Genomic DNA, 9,717 nt, shown 5'->3' on the forward strand with positions numbered 1-9,717 from the left:
ACCGTGGTCATAACAATGAACCAGAAAACATAAACTTCAGGTGAACTTTCTTCATTATAAAATCATTATAATACAAAAACACACCTCCTGATCTGAAGCTACCCGCCTCTAAGGCAAACCATGCCTTGGGCACTCCTCTTTGGACATGCGTGATAACCTGGCTCAAGAAGGTGGAGACTGGCAACAATCCATGGACCAGAGGAGTAAGGTGTGTTGCTTGGCATAAAAGATGGCTTCTTAGCAACCAAACTTTGGAGATCTTCCCCACCAAAGATCGGAAGGACCGGCAGGACACTTCCTAGACCTGGGACCATAGGAACGCCTTGGGCCCGTGGTAGTAGCTATAATCATCTTTCCTTTTCTTTTTACTTTATCTTTTCTTCACTTTCTGTCATTCTACCTATCGCACGCCACTTAACGGGCAAACAATAAAATTGTGGTGTTTGATTGAAGCATAACCCCTTGGCGTGGTCACCTTGATTTTTTGTGCTTCGAGATCATAGTAAATGAACCATCACGAGTCCACTGAGTGGACCATGACAGCCAGCCACTTGGGCACAAGATGGAAGTTGGGGATATCGGACCCCTATTTATATGTTAAACCAGATTATCAGACTACAGGCTGTAGTAGAAGTTATAACTAACAAAACTTCAGCTGCTTTAGAATTGATTGTTAGACAACAAAACCAAACCAGGGCTACTGTATACCAGAATAGATCAGCCCTGGATTATCTTATCTATTAGCTGAAGGAGGCGTATGTGGAAAATGGAGTATGTCAGTATGCTGTCTAAAAAAAAAAATAAATTGATGATAACAGAGAGGCAGTCCTGGATATAGCCCAAGAAATAAGGAAAATAGCACATGTCCCTGTACAGAAATGGAAATCCATGTTAGATGCGAACTGGTGGGACAATTTGAGAGGGATGGCTTGCTGGAAGAAGGTGGGTTTCTTCTTGCTGCGTGCAGTTACCAGATTGCTCTTTCTCCCTTGTCTACTACCTTGTTTTATCTGACTAATAACCAGTGTTGTGCAAGGCATGCATGTAGTAGCCATGCCTACAGATCCAGAATTGGCAATATCCAGGACTACCTCTAAGGTGATGGTATTGAGAAAAACAATTAAAGATGAGAAACTGGAGAAAACAAAGCTCGTTTATGAACAAAACAACAGACTGTATAGAATAGCTCAAGCCAAATAAGCTATAAAAAATTAAAATGGAGGGATTGTGAGAAACCAACAAACAGATACTGGCTTTTCACTAAGTGCTGTGCTGGACAGATAACAAGCTGCCCTTCTCAGGTCAAAAGTTCACCGCAAGGAAGACATCTGGCTTCATCCCTGCATGACCACCAGATGACCCCCCCGACCGAAAAGCGCAAGCACAGTGGGGGTGGAGTTATTTAAATCACTTCAAGGAATATTGTAAATAGTTGTGAGAAAATAAGGAATGTGTGTTATAAACGATAACAATTAAAACAATTTTATTTTGGGTTCAATCAATTTAGGTTGAGAAACAATAAGCAGAACCAGCACTGGGTGCGCAGAGAACTCAATTAGTTCCACCACACGCACACCTGAGTCCTAAAAGCAGCATCTTTTATGCCCGGATCTTGACCAATCTCTTCTCGCCGGATGTTCGCCCTGCTCTTTCACCACTGGGTCGTTAGGGTACACCTTCTCCTCCTATTGGATCCCCTTTGGCGCGCTTGTTTGAATCTCAGGGTCTTTGTCTCCTTTGGCGGGCTTTTCTAAGCAGCGATTGCCTCAGAGGAAGGGGGAGCTTTCACATTGTCTCAAAGGAGAATCACACGCGCCCATTCATTACAATTGTGATACAGGTTTTAGATTTACACAGGGTACAACAATTACACTTATCACACTACATTCTATTTTTGACATGAATCATGACTGCGTTTATCACAATTCCCCCTTTTGGTTTTGTTTACCTTATTGATTTATGTTTTCAATCAAATCAAACAGGGATAAGTAACAACCCCCCAAATATTTCCAGGAGTATAACACTCACTTCGGTAACTCAATTACATACAACAATTGGTAAGATTAAATAGTTACTCTTTGTTATATTTTTGACAAGTTTTACAAACACATTTTTAGCAACTGTGGGAACTTCATATTTGACTCCCGCTTTCATCTCATGATAAAACAAGCTAGATAACTAACGATGTTTTTTATCTTCTCCTTTCTTTATCCATCCCTCTGTTTTCTCAATATAAAGTTGGAAGTATAAAGGGTGTCCACACCTTCCCACAGGATTCCAATCAGGACCCATATCAAGAGAGGTCCGGTCAGGATCATAATGCTCAGCGGTCACCGCCCCAGGGGTTGCAGGCCTCAGCAAACCTTGTCAGCTGCAGCACCGATTCCCTCCGGTCTTGACCTCTCCGGTTTTTACCAAGGTGTGCCTTTCTTTTTAAGACTTCAAACACAACAAACACCAACAGAGGTCCTGGAAAATTAGGGAAAAGTGGGTTCCATCAGCTACTAAAGATAACATCGGTTCTCTTGTACTTTAAATTACTGTAAATTCAATTACCCTTTTACAGAAGTCAATATAAATTTCCCCAGCCGTTACATCAAGTTCTTTTAAAAGTAAGTTTGATATCCTCAAGTTCAGTTATGACTCTCCATTCCTTTATTGTTAATTGATATAAATTTACCATGATTGTTCCTTTTTTTTTTTACTTCCAATTTCATTCCTAATTGTATAATCAAATCTCGTCCTTTTAGATTCAATCTTTACATTTTTGATAATAGGAACCCTGAAAGGTTCCCCTGTTGCTCCTACTACCAAAGCTGTATCTCTACTTGCTCGACATCCCAAAGGGATGTGCCAAACTGTAGATCGTACAGCTCCTGTATCAACTAAAAACATTACTTTCTCTTCTTGGGGACCAATCTTTATAAATTTATCAAGGGCTCAGATGTTGTTTTTGTCCCCAGAATGTAGAGCCCTGATACCCCTATTCATCTTCATTAAACATCTGTTTGTCCTTCATTTGTCTCCTCCAGTCCTTTTTGAAATGTCCCCTCTGCTCATAATGATAACATTTGGGCATTTCCCCCAGGAAATCCTCCATTTGTTGAGTTTCCCAGACTGCCGCTACAAGCATTCTTGCTTTCTCTTTTTGTTTTTCCTCATCCCTCCGAACATACACTTTCTGAGCTTCCTTCAACAGTTCTTTTAATCCTTGTTCTTGCCAACTGTCCAACTTTTCTAGCTTCTTTCATATATCCCCCCATGATCCGGCCACAAATTGGATTTTTAGAAATGCTTCTCCAACTGGAGAGGCTGGGTCTAGCCCCGAATACATTTGTAAATTTTTCCTCAGTTTCTCTAACCAATCCACAGGAGACTCGTCCTTTTCCTGTTGTTCACTAAAAACCTTATTAATATTCTGCCCCCTTGGAACTGCCTCCTTGATTCCTTGGATAATCAACTCTCTCAAATCTGACATATTTTGTCTATCATGGGCATTTTGGTTATTCCAATTCGGGTTCTGGTTAGGCCATTTCTCTTCCCCAGGAGGACCTTGTTGATGCCTTCTTTCCCACATCTGTATCCCTGCCTGTCTAATCATAGATCTTTCTTCAACTGTAAATAATATTCCCAAGATAGATTGTAATTCTTCCCAGGTATAGGTATTAGGACCTAGGAACTGGTCTAATCATTCAGAAACTCCCTAAGGATCATCTAACAGACGACCCATTTCTTTTTTAAAGAATCTCACATCTCCTGTATTCAAAGGTACCGATAGAAATCCAATTCCTCCTGTATCTCCTCCCATCGGTACCTCTTGGAGGGGAGCCAGAGCCACTGCTCCTTCTTTTTTATAAATTTCATCTCTTTCTTTCTGTACTGTTTTACTCCTTGTGTGACTAGAAGGAGGAGAGAGTAGGGAAGTCGAAGGAACAGGGTCAGGAGGCAGTGGAGGATGTATTCTCTCCTGACAGCCTTCTGCGTCCTGCTTTAAATAAGGCGGGGGTAAATTGTCTAATGGCTCCCATAATAACGTGGCTGGTTTAGTTTCTCTCTCCGGTGCCTCCCTTTTTCTCTCAAAGGAAATAATGAAACCAATCTTCCCATCTCCGACCCTCTCCACAGTGCAGCATATTCACTTTCTTCCTGACTAAAGGGCTCTTTATTATTCACTTATAAATTCAATGTCTTACAAATCCAGTCATCAAAACATCCAAATATCGGCCAATATACATAATCGGATTGAATTTCCTCTCTCATCCACACATCCATACAGTAATGGACCATTTTTTCCTTAGTTTTTCCCTCTTGAGATGGCCAGTGACCCCAATGCCTGAGCATTATTCCTAAAGCACTATCCAGGGGAATAATTTTTGGGTATTCCTTTTCTTCCTTTGTTTCCTCTTCAAATCTTGACTCCTGTTGGCCCATTTTCATTAGGAATTTTGCGGCAATTCCTATCGCCCTTAGCAACCATTAAGTGTCTTGCAGGGGTTCTGCGCCCCCCCGACGATATGCGGGAGTATTACACCCTTGGTTGCCGATACCAATGTCTGCAGGGGGTTTTGGACCTACCACCCACCCGCGAATCCTAGGACTTTTACAGTGGCTTCCTATCGCCCTTAGTTACCGGTAAGAGCATCCTGCAGGGGGCTGAACCCTTCACCCACCCACATACCCCATACGAGTCGCGATCCCACCCACGAATCCTATAGGAACCGCTTTGGTCCTTCACCGGCCAGGTCCCTCGCGGGAGTTTGGAACCGCGGTTAGAAGACCTCCACACCCGCTTCGGAACTCAAATCCTGGCTCCGAACCTAGAGTCCGTTTCCAGAATTAGGTTCCTTCTCAATCACACTCTTACACACAAGTAACCGATCCCACCCAACCGAACGGCTTCCCTTATACTCACGACTCTGTCGTCTTCGTTCGGATCTTCGTGCACCAGAATTACGGGTCCTTTATACTGCAGTTTTTCCCTAGGAGCTCCAATCCCTTTTGGTTATTGTTTCTCTTTTGTTCGTTGATCTCCGGAGACTGACCCAGACTGCTACTCCCGAGCCACAATCTGTGGGGCGCCCCTCGAGAAGTCACAGTCCAGGAAAGCACAGCGAGATCACGTCGGGGTCACTACGTTGCTATAAACGATAACAATTAAAACAATTTTATTTTGGGTTCAATCAATTTAGGTTGAGAAACAAAAAGCAAAACCAGCGCTGGGTGCGCGGAGAACTCAATTAGTTCCACCACACGCACACCCGAGTCTTAAAAGCAGCGTCTTTTATGCCCGGATCTTGACCAATCTCTTCTCGCTGGATGTTCATCCTGCTCTTTCCCCATTGGGTCGCCAGGGCACACCCTCTCCTCCTATTGGATCCTCTTTGGCGCGCTTGTTTGAATCTCAGGGTCTTTGTCTCCTTTGGTGGGTTTTTCTAAGCAGCGATTGCTTCAGGGGAAGCTTTTACATTGTGTCAAAGGAATCACACGCGCCCATTCATTACAATTGTGATACAGGTTTTAGATTTACACAGGGTACAACAATTACACTTATCACACTACATTCTATTTTTGACATGAATCATGACTGCGTTTATCACATATGCATATGGCTGATGCAACCTTAATGGTATAAGTAGATCATATTTGAATTCGTTTGGCACGCCTCTGACTAGAGTCATGCACCCAGCACTGCGGTTTTTGCTCTTTGCCTCACAATAAAGATTTCTGAACCTACCTTTAGCGGGTCAGGTATTTATAACACTCTGGGTGAGAGGGAGTGAGCGAGTGGCTGCGTGGGGCTTGGTTGCAGGCTGGGATTAAACCACGACAAGGGGGATTTTAGGGACAGGCCCTGGTGCAGGGAAAAGGATTTTAGGAATGGACCATGGGGACAGGGGAGAGGATTTTAGGGACAGACTGGGGTGCGGGGGGAAGGAATTTTAGTGATGGTCTGTGGATGGAGGGAAGGATTTTAGACACGGACTGGCTGGCAGTCAGGGATAAGATTTTAGTGACAATCCGGGGGAGCGGGGTGGGGGGGTTTAGGAATGGACTAAGGGTGACAAGGGGAAGGAATTTCGGAATGGATCAGGGGCATGGGAAAGGACTTTAGGGACAGACAGTTGGGTCAGGGGGAAGGATTTTAGGGACAAAGTGGGTGGGCAGGGGAAGGGTTTTAGGGTTGGACCGTGGGATGGGGGCAAATATTTTATCTATAGACGTGGGGGGGGGGGGTCGAGGAAGGCTTTTAGTGACTGACCGGGGGTGGGGGGAAGAATTTTAGCGATGGACCAATGCAGACAGGGGGAAAGATTTTAGAATAGACCTGAGGTAGGGGGAAGGATTTTAGGGACGGACTGTGGGGGTTCAGGTAATAAGTAGTAATAAAGATGTAACAGCCCTGACAGAGAAAAGTTTGAAATAGGGCCCCCATTAGCCAAGGACAAAGGGTAGAGAGCCGCTACATAGTTGCATAAATAAGACCACCAGTGTTTTGAACATTTAGGTTTTGCTACATAGTTGCATAGATAAGACCACAAATAGTTTCATCATACATTGTATGAAGAAGAACCCCTCATGGCTTAGGAATTTGCTGAAACAACTGGATCTTCAATAGACACAACTGAGCATGCGTCAAAGAGAAAGGTGAACCAAAGGACAAGTGATGAAGACTACGGAAAGACCACCGAAGTAACGACTACCAAAGAGACTAATGACTGTAAAAGGACACTAGATGGCAGCAAAGACCGCGATATAGCCAGTACATGCATATTATAATTAGTTCTAAGAAAAGGTGTGTCTTATATTAATGATTTCTTTGTCTATGTGATGAATATGTATGTTTTAACTCTTTATAAACAGTTGTATGCTGAAGCTAGGTGCATACGCTTGGAGGAACAATCCCCCGTGTGCAGGGCACCGCAATAAAGAATACCTGCTTAACAGTAACCAAATTGCTGTTAGGTTTGACTTTCTTCGTTTTAAGCTGATACCTATTTCTTGATAAAGAATTAATGTGATTCTAGCAGAAATAATTTAAGTAACTTAATAGGCTGTGATGAGTTCTAAATTAATTGTAATGTCCCCCAAAATGTCAGAGTTATTTGAAGGAAATCTCTGTTGTCTGTGGACTTGTGGTCAAATAAAAATTGGGGATGAATAAAAGTGAAAATTGCATAATGCCTTAATATAAATCTGGCATTGGATTACATGGAGTCCAGGGATGAAATGGTAAAGGACCCTGAAATACTACTGTATAGAGAGGGATCTGAGGAGTGTTTACTTTAGAGATTACCACCCTGGAGTGAGCAGGCAGATTTACAGAAAGCTACTTAATTCTGCTCTCACATCCTCAGCCTGGGGGCTGGAGGGCTGGATCACAAATGCTTGCATGGCCAAAATGCTGTTTGTTAGAGGAGATCCTCAGCAGCAAGGCTATACCGTGATGAGTGTGTTTTATGGTAGGAACTCAAACTTGTGTTCTTATTTATGTATTTAGAATAGAATAGAATAGAATAGTTCAGTTGGAAAGGACCTACAGTGATCATCTAGTCCAACTGCCTGACCAGTTTAGGGCTGACCAAAAGTTAAAGCCTGTTATTAAGGGCATTGTCCAAATGCCTCTTAAACACTGACAGGCATGAGGCATTGACCACCTCTCTAAGAAGCCTGTTCCAATGTTTGGCCACCTTCTCTGCAAATAAATGTTTCCTAATGTCAAGTCTAAACCTCCCCTGATGCAGCTTTGAACCATTCCCACGTGTCCTATCGCTGGATACCAGGGAGAAGAGCTCAGCACCTCCCTCTCCACTTCCCCTCCTCAGGAACCTGTAGAGAGCAATGAGGTCACCCCTCAGCCGCCTTTTCTCCAAACTAGACAAACCCAGTGTCCTCAGCTGTTCCTCATAGGACATGCCTTCCAGCCCTTTCACCAGATTTGTTACCCAACCTCAGACATATTCAAGTACCTTCACATCCCTCTTAAATTGTCTCGGGTTGATGGACATAATGTTTTGTCCATATGGGATCAGATTGACTGGCAGGACACGTGGGCTGGGAGCTGTGCTCTTGCTTTGTGCCAGGCTTCCTGGGTAGCAGGTACTTCCATTGTTACCGATTAGTTAATAAGTTAAAATTGATTGATTTTATTTGATTAATTAATTGATTTTATAAAATCATTTAATAGAATTAAAATATAGAAGGATAAGGAAAAAATTTCATAGGAAACTTGCATCTACGCAATAAGAGTTGTTATGGAATCTTTTGTACGTCTTGTACCAAGGCTAGAAGAAGGGCCTGGAACTATTGTAATAACTCTAGGGTTGAAAGGTTCCATTGTATTTAACCAGTCTTCTGTACGCAGAGGTGTATTGAAATGTCAGAATATGAGATTAATGGGAACTGGGGAGAGTCGACTGGAACAGCTTGTAGGTACCTGCCAAGAAACTGTGAACTTTAGTAAAAGGTAATTCCGGCAGGGGGAGATCGCGACCACCGACTCATATACCACCTACCCAAATCGTACCCCAGACCCATTTCTAGACCTTTCTAAGCTCTACTGCGCAGAATCGGATATAGGAGGAGAATATGTTAATGATTTACGGGAAATATCATGGTTATGCATGAATACTTAATGAATATGTATGAATAGGTTCTATATATGGAATCTGATTTTGGGACCTGGTGTGCGTTGATCGTGAGAGGACTCGCTCACGCACCCGGCCGTCAATAAAGAAGTGTCTGCTTATCTACATCACATTGGTGTCGATAAGTTTTTCATTCTGAGATTTCGGTAACAGTTTTGGCGACCCAGATGGGACCTCGCTGAAGGAGACCGGAGGAGTCGGGGACCTGATCGGTTCCGGCCGGCACCGAGGATTTCTCGGGGACACCCATCGATCCCCGATCCATAAGGCTCTTTGCGACGTTCCCTGGATATTTGGTAAGACACTTCTTTTTTTAATTGTAGTAAGTGGGTGGGAGTCCCACTGAGTAAGTAAGTAAGTGCACTGGAGAAAGTGGGGGGGAGTCCCGCTATAATAATTGTATGGGAAAGAGTGGGATGGAGTCCCACCAGTGGGTTGGAGTCCCACTGAGTAAGTCTACCTGTCAGACGTGGTGAAAGAGCTGCGCAGGGTAGGACTAGGAGTCTGCCCGTAAGACATAAGTGAAAGCTATTGCAGGGTTGGACTAAAAGGATCCTTGTGGAAGTGGAAGCCTAGGTGTCTGCCCGTAAGACATAAGCGAAAGCTATTGCAGGGTTGGACAAAAGTGTAGACAAGAGAAACTATATGCTATAGTGTTCTCTAAGGTAGTGCCTCTAACAAGAAGTTAGAAGTTGTTTTTGGTGTTCTTTGTTGTTTTGTGAGTTTGTGTATTAAGAAGAAAATTAAGAGGTATAATATTGTGTTATATGTTTGTTTAAAGTAACTGTGGGAAAGTGTGAGTGTGGCTGTAAGAGTGAGACGTATAATTGAGAACGAAAGTGAGTGTGGATCCGCGGATCGGAGTGACAGAGTTGAATAATCGTGTATTGTACTGTGGGTAATTACACCATGGCAACTAAGTTAACTCGGTTGTTTAAAAGTAAAAGCATGGGTAATCTTGTGTTAAATGATAAAATCCCGAAAAATTCTCCATTGGGATGTTTATTGGCGCATTGGGGGGATTTATATGAGGATTTGCCAAAGAGCCAGATGATTGAATATTGTAATAATT

General features: G+C 43.1%; 1 long non-coding RNA gene across 2 annotated transcripts in view; it reads right to left on the reverse strand.

Moving 5' to 3' along the window:
- LOC119140765 overlaps positions 1 to 9,717 on the reverse strand; it is a 46,855-nt gene that overhangs the window by 14,192 nt on the left and 22,946 nt on the right. Inside the window, exons 5-6 of one of the 2 annotated variants that reach the window (XR_005101700.1) lie at positions 4,913 to 5,138; positions 1,467 to 2,469 (exon numbers count right to left, since the gene is read on the reverse strand). The exons of the other annotated variant lie outside the window; for it this stretch is intronic. This is a non-coding gene — a long non-coding RNA (uncharacterized LOC119140765). Of the gene's footprint in view, positions 1 to 1,466; positions 2,470 to 4,912; positions 5,139 to 9,717 lie in introns of those variants that run through there. 2 annotated transcript variants of the gene reach the window in all.

Source organism: Falco rusticolus, chromosome W (genome assembly GCF_015220075.1).
Source record: "Falco rusticolus isolate bFalRus1 chromosome W, bFalRus1.pri, whole genome shotgun sequence".
In the NCBI taxonomy this organism is placed as follows: Eukaryota; Metazoa; Chordata; class Aves; order Falconiformes; family Falconidae; genus Falco; species Falco rusticolus.